The sequence below is a fragment of the Eurosta solidaginis genome, chromosome 1, assembly GCF_040869045.1.
Source record: "Eurosta solidaginis isolate ZX-2024a chromosome 1, ASM4086904v1, whole genome shotgun sequence".
Classification (NCBI taxonomy): Eukaryota; Metazoa; Arthropoda; class Insecta; order Diptera; family Tephritidae; genus Eurosta; species Eurosta solidaginis.
In genome coordinates, this window is record NC_090319.1 from 204507934 (window position 1) to 204526358 (window position 18425).

Sequence of the window (18425 nt, forward strand, 5' to 3'; positions counted from 1 at the left end):
TTGAAGTATGACATGTTTTCTTTACTTCATAAAAGCAACCTGTCCGGATTTTAATTTGGAAGTGTCAAAGCTCGGTCATCATTGGAGAACAAGCCCCTTGTAATTGAATCATGGTGCAACCTATACCGGTTCCCAAAATTCGTTAGTTTCCACTGGAAACATTTTTTTAATAAAATAAAAATTATTATGAAATGTCCGCAGCTTGTAAAAAAAAAATTGGTTAATATTCTCATCTCTCCAACTCTTTATTGATTACTCTCGAAAAATATGGTTTACGGGTTTAACTGGCCCAAATTGGGCATACAATTCCAAACATTTTTTTTTCACTCGTTAGATCACAATTTTTATGTACAAATTTAGTTGATAGAGAGCTATTTTTTTGTCTAAAAAACGTTGCCTCGAATATGTAGAGGGTGCAGTAGTAGTTGTAGGCTCTTGAAGGTGCTTCGTTCCCGAGAAAGTCCTTCAGGCTCAGTAAGATTTCGAATTCCATTTCGTCCAGCATCTCCACTCTTACGGTTGTGACGGCGACCTGTACGCAAGCATTGGATGGTTATTAATTACCATTTAAAACACAAATTTATGCCGAATCTTTCTAAAAGAACTAAAATTTACTCACCTTCACAGACTTTCTGTTTGGTAGCCGGGATCAGCACGCCGTTGTGAATGTTGAGACTCGTCAGACGACGAATGTACGGCTTGTAGGGTAGATGGTCCACCAGGTACAGACGAAAACCCCTAGCTGATTCTTGTCTTGATCCGCTACACGCTCCAAAAGGGCTTGTTCAATACCTACGATGATAACAAACATGAGGTATTTAGTAATTTCATCACATTTCAGTAAAATATAAAAATTTAGCTCTTGCAAAATCTATCTAAGGTGCCAAACGCTCATAAACCCATCCATTTAAACCTTTGTGCACAAGTGTTTCATCGATTTACTTCTCAACTCCAGGACCACGTCGAAATTGCATACGATCATGTAATCTATCCGTCTGTCCTTGCCAAAATTCTATAGTATGCGGTCGTATTAGATAGCCGCCCCAATTCGGTAAGGGTACTTGGCCATTTGGTCCTTATTTTGCTTTCATGCCCCTCTCTGACATCCACATATTCACGTGATGGTATACGTGTACTTTATTCACTAGCTAAAGCGCCGATTTGTGAGGCACGCGGGTGTTGATGAAAATATGCTAAGGAATCCGTTTGTGGAATCTTCTCGGCCGCATCTTCACTACGCATTTGGCGACGAAGTGGTAGCCAAAAGAGTATCATTGCTACATTTGGATTACTTGCAATATCTTACGCCTTGGGACTGCCAAAATTGGTGAAGAGGCGGAAACCTTCATCAGTGACATCCTTAGGTGAAACAAAACGATTTGACAGCCTGCCACCTTTATTCACTGTAGCTAAGCACGCCGCATTCGGTTCCATCAGTTCCTCTGTTTGCAGTGCCTGCCCCAGACATTCTCGAAATAATGCAATACGCTCTTCGACTGTAATACTGCAGAAAAACGCCCGTCGTCTCAGCGGTAAATTGATGACTATAAATGTGGCACGTTGTTGTTCGTATATAACTTTGTTTTGTGGGTTTGCTAGTGTCACATCTACATCTAATTGTCCACCGGCAGATACTTGAAACTATAGATATCATGATGTATTACGTCTTACTTCGTCGTAGAATGTGAATTCTACAGCATGCGCGATGCGGTTGTTTAATGTTAGGAGCAGCGCTAATGATGATGTTATAAAACTCCATATAATTGCAGACATAATTTCACACGCACTTTAGAGCTATAATGCAAAATTTAAGTATTATTTGTTTAACACTGCTATGCAGAAATGAAGTATAGTGCCACGCAATGTGTAAGGAGGATTATGCTGCGCCTAAATAAGAATTGTGCTTAATTCATGCCAATTAAAAGTAATTTAAGCAATATCTTTGGTTACTCTAATGTATAATTATCGAAAAACTCGATTTGTTTTGCCTCCACATATAATTTTTAATGCTTCTTCCTCTGTATGTAAAAGAAATTTCTACATAAAATGACAGTTGGCAATTGACGTGTCAGAATAAAAGATAAGTAACATTGCCATACATCCAAAAATTCATAAATAAATATAAGGCGGCCATACATATCGGCATAACATCATTTCGTATGAACACTTGCGCTTTGCTAAAGATAAGCTATTTTTTTTCTTATAACATTTTATGAACACCTTCCTTACAATCATCCTTCGCTGTTGGATACTTGTATGTATTTTAGCACCTGACAGTAGCAAAGCCGAGCGATCTTTGCTAAAAATAGTTTGCACAATAAGTGCGGGTATCGCGAAGAGACATGGGCGATTCATAGCAGAAGAAAACGCCTTTTCCAATTGTCTCAATTTCTGGTGCAACCCCATTAAGTACGCCTTCAACGTTGTCACTTTCCATTGCATGTATTATCAGCCCACAGAGATCATCCACGTGAATCCAAAGCAAAATTTGCTTGCCACTGCCCAAAGGACCACCTACACCCAACTTAAAAGGAAGCTAAATATTCTCAAACATACCACCAGTTCGTCCAATTTCCACACCTGTGCGTATTTCTATTCCTCTACAATGAGTTACATTATCTGGCATTCTAAACATAATTTCGACATGTAATCGAAACCGTGTCCTGGATCCTTTTCTGTGTAGATATAAGTTTCATCAGGCTTATAGTGACTTGCGCCGGATATATTAACAAACGCTTTGACATTAGGGCTGCGGCAATAGCCTTCATTAATGCTGAGCTTGTAGTAACTCGTGAAGTCCAAACATTTTGTTTGAATTCATCTGTCCATCAGCGACGGGGATCCAGGAGATTTTGTCCAGCCAAATTTACTACAGACGTTTCACCTTTCCGGATACCATTTCGCTCGAGGTCCAACCATGTAATACAATTGAATCCAGGCATACGTGATAATAAAGTGATAACATAGCCATTTTTCACTAGGCGATTGCTGAGGCCTTTCCCTATGAGACCTGTGCCACCACCAATTAAAGTATGTAGCGACATAAGTCCTATGCAATGTAATATTTGTATTTACGTAAATATCTGATGTGTTTCATACATATACTTCTAAGACTTCTTTTAGTTTTGGAAGCTGTACCTCATCAAACCGATAGCTTTCTAAATTATACTTGTGCGTATAATAAGAAAAAAAAAACACCCCAATAAACCCGGTATCCTGGGTCCGTTCCATGCCAATCTCCACCAGCCACATAGAAATAAAAGAAAGTTAATTAATAACATGAGATAAAAGAAATGCATATATTTATCATTAATAACATTAATTCAACAATTTCGAAGTACCTTCCTTTGTAAATATGCCATCGTACTCCACCCACGCGTAAAAATGAAAAGAATGAGGCAACGGCGCAACGAATCGAATTCACCGTTTGTTTCAATTCTGTGCAATTTACATTATATACATACGTATGTATAAATGTTCACGAGTTTTTTTTTTTTTTCGTTTTACCTTTGCTGCTGGTATGCATATACCAGTGCGCGGACTTTACATGATGAAAATGATGGTAGACGAAAAATGAAAATGGTAGTAGAAGTTGGGATTTTTTTTTACAAGAAAACAATAGCGGCCGTTTTTATTCGTACAAAACAATTCATCGTTTATCAAAACCAAATAAACCACATTGCTCGGAAATAACACTTTCAACAACAAATTTTAAACCAAAACCAAAATCCATGTAAATGTGTAGCTGCAAAGCTTATTCCTAGATGGTACTTGCCTTTTCCTGTCTGTCGAGCTATAAACACTCACGAAACTTTACCACAACGTCCAATTACAACAACAATTTTCCAATTTACCAAAAATACCGCCACAAAATCCGATGCCGGCATGTTATTCAGAAGATTATTCACACAACAAAAAAAAAACGGACAATAGCGCGAAAAAATTATTTGCGTGCGCATTTACTACATTTATTTCATCAACAAATTAGTTTCTTGTTTTGAGTTTGTTCAGTTTCAATGCGAATCGATTGAAATGTTTGTAGATTTTGGGGATTTGATGACAGAAGTAGTTGAAAAGTAAAATGGGTCTAAAAGTAGGTAAATATACCAATGCGGTAAAGTCCGTGCACTGGCTGTTGGTATACGTATAACCAACGTATGATGTACAGAAACGATATAATATAGAGACATTGCATAGACGAAAAATAGTGTGAGGCAAGCTTCACAAAATTCTAGTAGGTCACATTCACCACTTACCACAGCAGAATTTGTTAAACTACCACTGTCTGTATTTGTTATTTAACAATTATTTGTACACTTTTTATTCAGCTAATGTGTTCAGAATTTTAACTTTTACTCTCTAAAACTCCAATCAGTGTATTTCTGTGCTTAAATTATGTTAAAAATTGTGTTAAAGTTTTTGGTGTGGTGAAAGTGACCTACTAGAATTTTGTTACGCTCCGCTGCTTTCCACCGAAGTTCGCGCATGCAATATCTTTATATTCCAAAATTTTTGGTATGTATAGTGATATACCTATGTGCCTATTGTTCGGAACTCACTATTTTTAGTGATGTATCAAAAGATGCAAACAGGTACAGAAAACCCGTTTAAGACAAATCGGTTTTGGAATCAAATACCCGTCGGGAACGGTATTCTTTGGGAAAGGCAGAAAAATAAACAGGACTCCAAGCGTATTTAGAAAACAAATTTTTTATCTAATAAATGAAGAGTCATACAAAAACCAACAAAAAAGGTAAATTTAATAAAATGTTTTCCCTCGTCCAAGATGAACAACCCCTTTATTTTTTTCATACGTCGTACAAAATTGTGTCGTTCAGACATATATTTTTTTTTTGCGGAGGGCAGGAAAGTTGTTGGGGTTTAGCACCAACAACACAAACAACAACGACGTAAAAACAACCACATAACATACTGTTTACCCGGTTCGGTACCAAAATGTGAGCACCGAATGACGGATATGCTCCTTTTTTCTGGAGCACTAATATGCCTGACTAGCTAAAACGCTACCGGGTGACACGAAAAATAGACAAATAAGGCACTAAAGACCCAGGTACAAGACGTGCGGGGAAAGAGGCCATGCACATAATGTACGCAAAATATGAATATTTTCTTTATGCTGCTACAGATAGTTTCCCTCTACTCACGCGCTAATAAAATTTCCCAAATCTCGATAATAAAATTAGGACCTACTCGCCACCGAACGCGTGACACAGTCATAACATATAAACTGAGTTTCCGTTTCTTTTTCTTCCATATTTTTTGAATAGAATGACTCGTTACGCGTCGCTACGCAAGAGGATCGAGCGCCAAGCCGCTCGTTACCCGACGCCATGCCATCTATGCATCGCGCAGCATCCGATCAAGTCGTGTCCTATCTATCGCGCAAAGTCCCCGCAGCAACGGCTGAGCGAAATTTTCAGAGCTAACTTCTGCCAAAATTGTCTTTCGATGGTGCATAGCGCTAGAGACTGCACGAGTAAGGGCAGGTGCCGAAGATGTGGTAGAAACCATCATACCACACTGCACCTTTCAATGGGAGACATTTCAACGGAGCCAGAGCAGCCCAATAGCTGGAACCAGCTGGTCTTAGAAGAGGAGGAGGAGGGCTATGAAAGGATGCCCACGACGCAACAGGTGGACGACGGGACTATGGATGAGGCGCTGTCTCCCCATGCGTCCGAGTCGGCCTTTACAGAGGATCCACAGATACCATCCGGGGGTAGAGCGGGCTCCCGTACAGGTCGAGCAAACACTAGGGGTTCGGACCCACGGCCGTCCCCTATTAGCGCACGAAAGACGAAAGAAAAGTGGAGCGGAATCACGGCCTTTCCGGCCACCCACGCAACGACGCCTGCGAGCACCACAGAAAACGCGCGAGCGTAGACTGGTCCCTCGGCCGCACCAGCTACGCGCTTTTTGAAACTCGCGCGCCAGCTACCGGAACGGAATCATTCCGGCCCACACTACAGCCGGCCCAACCCTTCGCCCAATGGCTACTCTGGCGCCAACTGCAGTTGTGAAGGTGGAAGCCGGGGGGCGGTTGCACCTCATTCGTGCACTCCTTGATGCATGTTTCCCCCGCACAACGATCGACCGTAGGCTGGCGCGAGAGTTAGCACTGCCGACGACCAACAACGCCGGCAAAACCGGCTGTTTCATTAGATTTAGAGGCAAACATGGACGGATCAAGTCGGTGACGACACACGCAGTCTGCGTTCATGAGTTCAGGCGCGTCAGCTCCACATATAACGTCGACCCCAGCGTCGCAGCTCCATACGGCATATTCGTCTGGCGGATCCCCATTTTTATGCGTCCACACCAATTCGCCTCGTTCTTGGCGGCGACGTTTACGCCGAAATCATAACGCCGGGCACATTACCACCATCCTTCGGATCGCTGCTCGCGCAAAGCACGATATTCGGGTGGGTACTCTCGGGGACCCACCCGATCTAGTATACCTTATTGGTGATTTAGGGTTATTAAGCTTACTATAAGTTTACACATGTAAATAGTACCTTCATCGAAATAAATGAAGTTTTATGTCAACAGCAAGCAATATGAATACGTATATTTTCTTACTTCTTTTCTCAATCCCTAGCTGTAGGCAAACATGGCTCGTCAACCTCTAACCATGATGGGACCAATGGCGAATGACCAAGGCATCAGCAGCCAAGCTTGGACACTATAAAAACCATCTTGCGTGCCGCCAAGCCGGCGGACTGGCCGTCGCTAGGTTAAGTTAGTTATAATTAATTATAAGTTTTCATTTTTTCCTCTTCTTTACGGTCGATGATCTTTGGAGGACTGTGAGGTTGCGTACCGCAAGGGGCGGCATGTTTAGGCCCATTGCCTAACTTTTACTTGATTGACGGCGCACTCCCTAATGTTTTAATAACACTTCCAGCCACCCACACTCCTACGCCCGCAATTTTGTGCATGCATGCACATGCATGCGTTTCATACACATGCATATGTGTGTGCAGGTTGTCAGCACCCATGCACGTATATGTGGGGGTGATTGTGTCTGTGGCTTTTCCCTTCTTAACACCAGAGGACCTTTTTCGCGGCTTAGCGGTTGTTATCAACGGGACAACCGGCCTCTTTTTCGATTGACCGCCAAGCAGTTCACGTCGCCCCGGATCGCTAACGTCACTTTAAGCACAAGGTAATATTTTATGCTTAATATATTTTTCTTTGGATATCATTCAAGATCAAATTATAACGAGGAAAATCCCCTTGTGTTTGTTAATTTTTTTTGAGTGAACCACCAATCCCGAGATCGACCCGTGTGCGACTACCCACTGCCGGTTTACGACTCACCCAGGCCGAACACACCCAGATAAATTGCGGTTTAAATCAAAACCGCCCATAGAACAGTACTCGTTACGCTAGACCTATCAAAAGCTTTTGATACGGTCAACCATGGCACGTTACTGCAAGACCTGGAAGGGTCTACCCTTCCCCATGTCTTAAAAGGTGGGCCGAAAATTATCTGGGTGGTCGGCAGGCATCGGTGCAATTTAGAAACGAAACATCAAAACCGACAAAGGTTAAACAAGGGCTGCCACAGGGCGGTGTCCTATCCCCACTTTTGTTTAACTTCTACATATCAAAGCTACCTCCGCCACCAGAAGGAGTTACTATCGTCTCCTACGCCGATGACTATACAATAATGGCCACAGGCCCACAGATCGATGATCTTTGCAACAGAATAAACGGCTACCTCCCTGATATCTCCAGTTGTTTCGCCTCGTGAAACCTGGAATTATGACCGACTAAATCCTCCGCAACCTTATTTACAACATGGACGTCCCAAATGTCGACCATTTTGAACATCCAGGTCGATGGCACGACGCTACCGACTGTCCTACACCACAAAATCTTGGGTGTGACGCTTGATCAGGATCTACATTTTGGTGAGCATGCAGCCACAATTGTACCGAAACTACAGAGCCGTAATGAAATCCTCAAATCTCTTGCTGGCAGTACTTGGGGAAAAGACAAAGAAACGCTCATTACCACATACAAAGCAACTGGCCAGCCGATTGCATGCTACGCGTCCCCTATATGGTCGCCAAGCCTGAAAACTACTCAATGGAAGAAGCTACAGGCCTGCCAAAATACTGCACTAAGAACCGCCACGGGCTGTCTTCTTATGCCCCCCCCCCACCTACATAATGAGGCGAGAATACTCCCCATCAGGGAGAGAAATGAGATGCTAACCAAACAGTTCTTGTTGAATACCCAGAATCCTGGGCATCCCAACAGACATTTGATTAAAATGTCTACTTTGACCGGACTATAATTTCTGCTCTTATATATTTAATTAAAAAAACTAAACTGTAACTAAATCTGTTCAAACAATTTCAAAAATGAGTAAAAAAATTACGAAAATTCAAAAAGTATTAAAAAGTTTCATGTCACATCTACCGGAACATAAACCCAGTTCGTTGTCTTGGTAAAGCAAGCACGCTTCCTCCTTGTCACGGCGGCCGACTTTATTACATTCGCTAATATAGCATTTTCAGGTCAAATGAAACTTTTTTCAAGTCAAATGCAACTTTTTTCATTTCAAATGAATCCTTTTTCATTTTAAATGAAACTTTTTTCATTTCAAATGAAACTTTTTTCAAGTCAAATTAAACCATACTACTAAGGTAATTGTCAATATATTTATAACGTACTTTATAACGGTAAGTATTTATCAAATTTTTCTTAAAGACAACTATTTCTAATTAGCCACATTGAGGGCAAAATTTTTGCTTAAATTTTCTTTGTGAATTTAAGCTGCAGTTAAGATCGGCTTAGTTTAGCCTAGCCTTTTGATCGTTTCAATTTTTAATAGATAAATTAACAGGGTTATACGCTAGGTAACTTATATACTACAGTTTAACCACCCACTTAAAATCAGCACCTATATTTTTACTTGTATCTACTCCTCTTATGTATAAAGCACATTCTTCTTCTACATATACTTCGTTAATAACGTAGGTATAAAGCAACGTAGAGAACAAATAGAAGGAACCAAAGAGCATGATGTGAGCGTATTTCCTATTCACTGTCTGACACCACCTAACACATCGGTTGAATCCTCTGTGTTATGCTTTTCTCTTTGACCAACGTCTTACCAAACATCATAGAACGATAGCAAGGTATTGAGAGAAACATTACTTTTACCAACTATATAGTAGAGCATGTGGACTGTGGAGAGATCTTTTTTAACTATGGTGAAAAACATAACGGTAAAAAGTGATCTTTTCTACTCTATGGCGTAGTTACATTGCACTTCACTCGTTTGGGCCTTTGAAAACATATATATTTGTTTTTATTCCAATATTTTTCATCGTATATTGTATTTAAATGTAATACTTAGAATATATATATTAGAATGGGTCGATTTATTAACCGATATCGTGCCATCGATTTTTCGATAGGATTTGGGCTCAGGAAAAAAAGTTTCACTACGCATACCCAAAAAATAATTTTCCAGCCTGCGAAATTTCTTTTTTTTTTTACTTTTTTTGACTTTGATTTTTAAGGGTTTTTTCATGACGATATAAATATATTGACAATTACCTTAGTAGTATGGTTTCATTTGACTTGAAAAAAGTTTCATTTGAAATGAAAAAATTTTTCATTTAAAATGAAAAAAGGTTCATTTGAAATGAAAAAGTTTCATTTGACTTGAAAAAGTTTTCATTTGACCTAAAAATGCTATATTTAGTTTAGCGGAAAAAAACGTTTTAAAAAAAAAAATTTTTTTATATCAGAATTTTGTCTGTGATTGGTAGATTTGATGTTTTGAATAACGCACACATATATGAATCATATATGTGGGCACAATGCATTTGATTTAAATTTACCTCTACATTTTGTATTGGTAATTATACAATTTCTACAATCACTAACACTTTTAATGGTAGTGAAAAAACTTTAGTGGTAGTGGAACGTAAAATCAAATGCATTGTGCCCAACTATGATATCAATTATAATCGGGAATAATGTTAATGTTAAACTTAAGCGATAAGGAAACAGTTGAAATGAATAAATGGAAATAAATAATAAAATTCTGCTTAGCTTTAAATGTAGTTTAAAATCACACTGAAAAATTCCACCAGCAATCAAAAGTGCCTGCATAGTTTTTATTTTTTAGTGTGTATTGTGTTTTTCAAGATAGCTTTTTTGTTAATTCATTTCATTTGGTTTGGTTTTATTAAAAAAAAAATCTTTTAAACTGTAATCAGTAGTTCGAAGACAAATGTTGTAGCCTTTACACAAAATTCAGGAAAAATTTGCAAACTTCGACTTATACTGTAAATTTTTTATTTTTTTTTTTTAATATTATTTTGCAGGTTTTCCATATAATTTCAACGCAATAAAGTGCCAGTTTTTGTGGCTAATTTTTTCCATGTTTTTTGTTTTTGTGCAAATTCTACAAAATTTACCTGAAAAGTACTCATTACATTTTAAAAGATTTTTTTTTAATAAAAACAAACAAAATTAGATAAATTAACAAAAAGTTATCTTGAAACGTTTGATTGCTAACGTAAGCTTACATTCGTAGGTTAATTTGTAAGTGCGCTTAAATTTAATTCCATTTCTTTTCTTGAACTTGAAGTTGTAGTAGCTCATTTTTCAGTTTTGTGCCTATAAGCTCCTGCTGATGCTTTTCTTCAGCTCGTCTATTATCTTCTCTGTAGAAAGTTTGTTGGAGCAATGTTAGCGTTACTCGTTCATCGTCCAAATTTTGCTTTTTGTTAGTTGGTCTCTCCACCATAAGTTTTTTGGACTTTGGTTTCTGAAGGCTGCTTGGAGTCCCTCCTGCTCTTTTCCATTTTCCGACGTCTCGTTTTCCTATTAATAAAATAAAATGTTATAGCTACACTTTAACTTTAATGGCAATTGATTTTACCTACTTTTGTTGTTGATCCGTGTTTGCTGGTATTAGATTGTCGCCTTCAGATGTCGTACTTTGATTAGGATTACAGTTCGGTGTACTTGCCCGACCCACGTGTGTGTAAATAAAACAAAATTATTTACAGTGATATACGTAAATTGCTTTTTTTTGGTTTGATTAATTCAAATAACATGCTACGCGGAGAAGGAGAAAAAGAAAAAGGAGACGGAGAAGGAAAGGAAAAGGAGTAGAGACGGCGGAGGAATTGCTTAAATGAAGTCAGAGACAAACACACAGCGGGTATCAACCCGACATCAGTGCGCTGTTAAGTGGTGTGACATTCGATGGGGGCCCCTGCTTCCACAAACACGCTACTGCAATAGCCTCTAAAGTAAAAAGTCGCAACAAAATTCTTGCTCAAATAAGCAGGTAAACCTGATTTCGGAAGACTACACCCGATAGCTGCAGCCCTGCTCGATAATTTTTTTAACTACAGTAAAATTTTATAATTTTTTCTAGGGACAAAATACAGTTGGCATTTCACAGCTTTAGTTTAAAAACTCCTCGTCGCTCTCCTACTCCCTCCTTTTTCTAGCACTCCATATCCTTAACCCTATCGCTCGTCCTTTTCCAGTTCCTCATACTCATTTTGACCTTTGATCATGCCTTCCAGATAGGAAATTTGGAAACGTTTTCCAAAAAGGTGCACTCCGTAATATTAATCGAAAATTATCATAAGATAAAAAACAAAATTTCCCGAACCGACTTAAGTTGGGGCGGGATACATAGTATTTCCCAGTATAACGCCTATTTTGCCCAGGTGCGTGTGTGTACAACAAAATCGTGAAAAATATAACACTAGGGGTGTGCCTGAATCAAATTGGGAATTATACTCACGCAGTGTATGTATTCCGAATTGATGGGTACAATTTCCTTTCAATTAATTCAGGGTTTTTATTAACAATAACAACTTATGGACTAACAAAGGAAGATGTAAAATGAATTAAATTTAAAGTAAATCAACTTCAATGATGAAAGTTAAACTAGGTAACTATCGAATTAAGAAAATGTTCGAATTCATGAATTTACAATTTATGTAAATGAAAAAATATATAAACGATGATTTATGTTGCCGTATATCACTATATATGTGTATGAGCGCACCTACGCACATATATATGTATATATATCGGAGTCACAGGGTTGAAGCGGAGAGTTTTGGGATTTTGGAAAAAATGTACGAAATATAGATGGATTTAAATGATGAATGATACTTATCGCGTTGGCTTAGATGTGCTGACGCTGAAGCTATCTTCTTAGTCCGGGTCGTCTTGATGTGACGGCGATGATTTGCTCAAAATAATACTTCGTTGACTTTGATGTATCCTCGACGATGGTAGTTGATGAAAGAGATCGAAAATTAAGTGACAATAGAATATATACTATGCAACACTGGAAGAAATTCCAATGTCGCCATCGAAGTTCCAATTACAGCAGGGATGCTTGTAAAAGAACTTTTTGCAGGGATGCATGGGTGCATGAACGCAAGTCACGCGAAGACTTTAAGTGACGTAAGTTACTTAAACACGCCGGTTCCGTTGCACTGGTGCAAGTTGTGTTCGCATTTTCTGGAGCAGCGAGATGGCATGGTCTAGTTGGATCACAAGTCGTGGGTCCGGAATTGCTACACCCTGTTTAGCGGCTTCCTCTTCGGCGATGGTGTTGTGCCATTGATTACAGATCTTACGTTTGATCTCGGATGTACAGTCTCGCACATGGCAGTGCGTATGAGCCAAACAGTTAAGATAGTACTTGAAATGGCGTACTCTTTCCCAGCGCTCCCCCAACTCCAGTGTACAGAACTGCTTACAAAAGCGTAGCGAAAGGAACCTGTAGAACACAAGGCAGAAGTGTACCTATAAATTTCGCCGTAGGCGAGACGGATTGGAGGAGTCAGAACTACTGCGACCAGAAACGATACACGAGGTACGTGTTGAAAGGCCCCCTCTGCCGGGACCGCCAACTCGGCGCCTGTAAATGAGATGAACTTTAGTAAAATATATCGATAAACTTATGGCTAGGTGTATAAAAAGATATGATAGGTGTGGCTGTCAGCTTTGCGTAAGTGGTATCTCTGGTTGAATAGGAAGCGGACAAAGTTTAACGATAGGTCTAGTTAGAATTCCCTGTTGGGTTCGTATGTCGGCCATTCGCACTTTACCGTCTGAACTCTCATAGATTTTCTCGATGCAGCCTAATCGCCATTCGTTTGGGGGAAGTACTCCGTTTTTGATAACGACAACCTCCCCCATGGACAGATTTTTCTGTGGAGCTTTCCACTTATATCTTTGGTGTAACTCCTTAATACTCATCTTTCCAACGCTGACTGAATCGTTGGTGCAATAATTTAAGTTTCTGCCAACGGTTTTGAAGTGACAAATTGTCGATGCGGGTTTCTGGTATGGCAAGAAGAGGACCGTCTCGTAAGAAATTGCCTGGTGTTAGGGCTAAAAGCTCTTGGGGATCGCTAGACATGGGTGAAAGTGGTCGAGAGTCTAAGCACTTCGAATGTGAATTTGTGGCTTCCGGCTACACGATTGAAAAATAATTTAAAACTCTTGACGTCGGTTTCCCAGAGGCCGCCCACGTGTGGAGCATTAGGAGGTAGAAATCTCCACTCGAAACCCTGTACGCAGTACTTTGACGTGACGTCATCTGATGATTCTTTGACGAACTGATTGAAATCCCGTTGATATGCGCGACTGGCGCCGACGAAGTTTTTTCCATTATCCGAAAAGACAAACTAGGGCAGGCCGCGTCTTCCGACGAATCTGGCGAAGGTAGCTTGGAATGCTTTAGTGGAGAGATCCGAGCAAGGTTCTAGGTGGATGGCCTTGGTTGAGAAACAGACAAACACACAGACGTAACCTTTAAGAACAGATGAATTGCAGTGGTGATGATTTTATATCGAAGCGACCTGCAAAGTCAATTCTAGTATATGTAAAAGGGAGAGAAAATGGGATCTGGTGGTAGAGCAGCCATGATCTGTGAATGTGAAATTTGTTTGAAATTCCGTATCAACTTTTCACTTTTGACTTAAGTCTGGGTACAAAATATTCCTGCCTCGCGGTCTTGATCATCAATAAATTGTGCAAAAACTGGTGGAACAGGTAACAGAGACGTGAGGCTTCCGTAATGATGATTTTATATCGAAGGGACCTCCAAAGTCAATACCAGTATATGTAAACGGGAGGGAAAAATTGGATCGTTGTGGTGGTAGAGCAGCCATGATCTGTGAACGTGAATTTTGTTTGAAAATAGTGCATATTTTACAATTCCGTATGCAACTTTTCACTTAAGTCTGGGTATAAAATATTCTTGCCTCGCGGTGTTGATGATCAGTTGGTGTTCGGCGTGCATCAATAAGTTGTGCAAAAACTGGAGGAACAGGTAACAGAGACGTGAGGCTTCCGGAGTGATGATTGGGTGCTTTTCGCGATAGGGGATAAAGGAATTTACCAACCGGCCATTTATTCGAAGAAGTTGATCTTGGTCTAAGAGGGGGTTAAAAGTCAGCAGTGAGCTTTTCGTGGAAATTGGTTGTTTATTAGTTAGATTTCTATACTCTTTGGGATAATGTCTTTCTTGGGCGAGCTTTATAAGTCGCACTTTTATCCAACGGATTTCCTTTTGAGTTAGGACTACTGTTTTGTACCTGGTTTCGGAAGTGGACTGTATTAGATTTGGTTTGATACGATGAATGAAGCGAAACATATAGGGTATAACTCGCAAGGCTTTGGGCCAAGAAGGAAAACGATTGAGAATGTCTGACTCAGTTTCCGTGGAATGAAAAGCTTCTACTTTGCGTTCCTCGAGAGAAGCAACCTTTTTTGGGTGTGACGTTGGCCATTGCTCTGGTGGCTTCAAGAGCCACGTCGGTCCATGCCATCAGAGCGATTTATTGAGTAGGTCTTGCGGACGGCAACCCCGTGTACCCAGGTCAGCAGGTTTGTGATTCGTGGATACGGGTCGCCATTTGATGTTTCCGACATTTTGAATTATTTGCGAAGTGCGATTGGCTACGTATACTTTCCACGTACAAGGAGGTTTTTCTAACCAGGAAAGGACTATGGAAGAATCTGACCATAAAGAGATTTCCGAATCTCCTAGAAGAAGTTGCTTTGTAAAATTTTTGATACATTTCGATAACAAAACTGCACCACACAGCCCTAAGAGCGGGAGGATTACTGTTTGAAGTGGTGCTGCTTAAGTTTTGGAGAAAAAAGATGTGAAGCTGTGGTATTACTATATCAGTTCTTATATAGACAGATGCGAAAAATGCCTTTTCGGAGGCATCACAACATCCCTGAATCGGAATTGTATGACTTGGTGTGAATTCCGTCCCCTAGGGATTTGTATTTCTCCTATACTGGGTAGATCCGAAATAAACTGATTCCATTTTTGAATCGAAGGTGGTTTGACGCATTCGTCCCATCCAGTTCCCTCTAGCCATATTTGCTGCAGAAGTATTTTGGCTTGAATTTTAATGGGCGATAGTCACCCTGCGGGGTCAAAAAGTTTCAATACCGAGGATACGATTTGCCTTTTCGTTGCCTCTGTAGCTATTGGTAGGGTTGCCGTGGAATATGAAAAGGAATCATTTAAAGCATTCCACTGGATGCCGAGAGTTTTGGTGGAGCTTGAGGAATCAATCTTGAGAAAATCGGAATCTAGTAGGTTTTCGGTTGGTATATGTCGTAGAAGTTCAGAATGATTAGCAGTTATTTTCTTAAAAAGGGAACCCAGCTGAATTAAGGCATTGAATGAGTTCCGATTGAGCCAATAGACAACTTTGAAGGTCGTGTCCCCCCGTTAGTATGTCATCGACATAGGTCTCTTCGGTGATAATTCTCTTAGCCAAAGGATGGGAAGTTTGGGAATCATTTGCTAACTGGTGTAGTGTGCGTATGGCCAGATATGGCGCGCGATTAACTACGAAGGTTACCGTTTTGAGTGCGAAGTCTGACAGTTTGACCTCGGTTTTTCTGCGAAAGAGAATTCTTTGAAACTGTTGATCATCTTCATGCAATAGAACTTGTCTTTACATTTTTTGAATATCGCCGTTAAATACGTATTTGTACAATCGCCAATTTAAAATGACAAGCACGATATCTGATTGTAGAGAAGCAGCTATGTGAAGTATGTCGCTAAGGGAGACTCTCGATGCTGTTGGCTTGGAAGCATTAAGAACCACCCGAACTTTGGTAGATTTACTGTCAGGTTTGACGACAGGGTGTTGGGGTAAGTAGTATGAAAAATAGCAATCATTTTTATAAATTTCTTTGGAAGTACTCACTTTCATGTGGTCAAGTGATAAATATTCCTCCAAAACGTTATTATACTCATCTCGGAGTTTGGTTTTTTACTAAGCGAGAGTTCCATGCGAAAGGCTTGCGACATTGCTTGGGAACGCAACGGACCAAGGGAGAGGCTCGATGGAAAATCTGATTTGAAAGGTAATCTAACAACGTATCGTCCATCTGGTTGCCTATAGGTTGTATTTTGATATAGATGTTCACAAATGGTATCTGTTTCGGAGGGTGTATAACTCTCCGATACTTCCTCTAACTCCCAAAACCGTTTAAGTTTTGAATTAAGGCTTTCGTTTGAATCGTCCACGACATGGGTGCGGAATGGGGAGCATTCGGTAGATTTTAAAGGCCAACTTAAGTACCATCCGAATATGGTATTTTGTGCGAGAAGACTACCAAACACTTTGTGTTTGACTCCCGGAAGTAAAAGTTCTGGTGTTAAACCGCTACCGATTAGGAGATCGATTTGAGAAGGTGTGAAGAAAAATGGGTCCGCGAGGTCAAGAGCATTAATTTCCGAGGCAGCTGGTTCTTTGATTTGGAACGTAGGTAACGTGCTAGGGAGTTTGTGGAGAACAATAGCTTTGGTGCTAATACGAATGTTATGCCGTTTGGCGACAAGGGTAGGATTGCATACACGCGTTGAATTTTCGACAATCTTGCCGCCCATCCCACTAATGGAAAAGTTACCTTGATTGGTAGGGAGCTGCAAACGATTTTTAAGAATTTTCAGAGATGAAGGTTTTCTGAGATCCTTGATCGATTAGAGCTCGGAGCGTATATAGCTGACTCAAGTGTTCTATTTGCACCTACACTGCGATCGAGGGTGGTCTGGGAGTGCCTGACCTCGCTTGCGATTGCATCGAATTATTTTACAATTAAGATTATCTGGGTCCCGGGCCATAGTGATATCCCGGGGAACTGTCACGCGGATCTCTTAGCCCGCATCGGTACAACTGAACCGGATGAAGATGGCTGTAGGGATTTCGGGATACCGCTGGCCACCTGTGGATTGCTCCTCCATAGCTGGGCCTCGAGTCAGCTCAGCAAACGTTGGGTGGATACCACGTCTTGCAGGGTAGCAAGATCTTTCTGGCCAAAAGTGGATGGCAGGAGGTCTGCTGAAATAATTGGGTTCACTAAGCCTCACCTATCAATGGTCATTGGGGTTTTGACAGGGCACTGTCCCATGGGTATCCATGCGGTACATCTCAATATACTGGAAACTCCATCCTGCTTCAGCTGTATGGAGGATGATGAGGTGGAATCACCACATCACTTTATGCTTGATTGTCCAGCTTTTGCCAGAACTAGGCGAAAGTACTTCGGTCGCGACTCACTTGGATCTCCCGAGGATATATCCAAAGTTGAGATCGGTATCATTCGGAGCTTTATCGTTGCCACCCAACGATTCTCTAAGTAGCTAGATCTAAGTCACCGTTATTTTTGGTGTATGTGGTATCACAACGGACCTTCGTGTTATCCAAGTGAGCAATCCTTATCAGGGCAGCTACCACCTAACCTATCCTATCCTATCCTACCTGGGCAGTTGGAAGCAAAGTTTTTTCGTTGTTGGTAGAAAAGTTAGCTTGAACATTGGATTTGGTTTCAGGTGAAGACTTTGGAGAATCCTTACCCTCTGTTATATCAAAAATAGGATGGCTTGGTTTACTTGATTTGGCCTCTGATGTTTCCGTATGCAACAAGGTGGTTGCATGTTTTTTTGATTTTGGGTTATGGTTCTCAATTGGTCCCTTGGGAACCGGTTTAGGAGTATAAGTCGGATGCAGCATGGTATAATGGGACTTCTCATAATGGAGACATTGGAATGCACTGTGGCAATCGGTGAGGAGACCAAGCAATTGGAGCAGAAACCGTTTTGTTCAACGAACTTGATGCGATCAGGAACACTAAGTTTTTTAAACTCGGTGCAGAATCTCAAGGAGTAATTTTTTTTGCATAGCTTGCATTTGACAGACAGTTTTTCCTGCAAATGGTACGATTCAATCTTTGATGAGGGTTTTGATGATACTGAATTTCGGGTTGTGGTGGTTTTATAACCGTGTAGACGCTCCACCACTTCATAGCGACCAGTTAGAAACTCTCCATTTGAGACCAATTGGGAAGGTCTTTTC

The 18425-nt window shown here is 40.5% G+C and overlaps 2 pseudogenes; both read right to left on the minus strand.

Annotated features, from left to right (window-relative positions):
* Positions 1-875: 875 nt before the first annotated feature.
* Positions 876-1773, minus strand: LOC137239497 (pyridoxine/pyridoxamine 5'-phosphate oxidase-like; annotated as a pseudogene).
* Positions 1774-1788: 15 nt separating this feature from the next.
* Positions 1789-3044, minus strand: LOC137239500 (epimerase family protein SDR39U1 pseudogene; annotated as a pseudogene).
* Positions 3045-18425: the final 15381 nt, after the last annotated feature.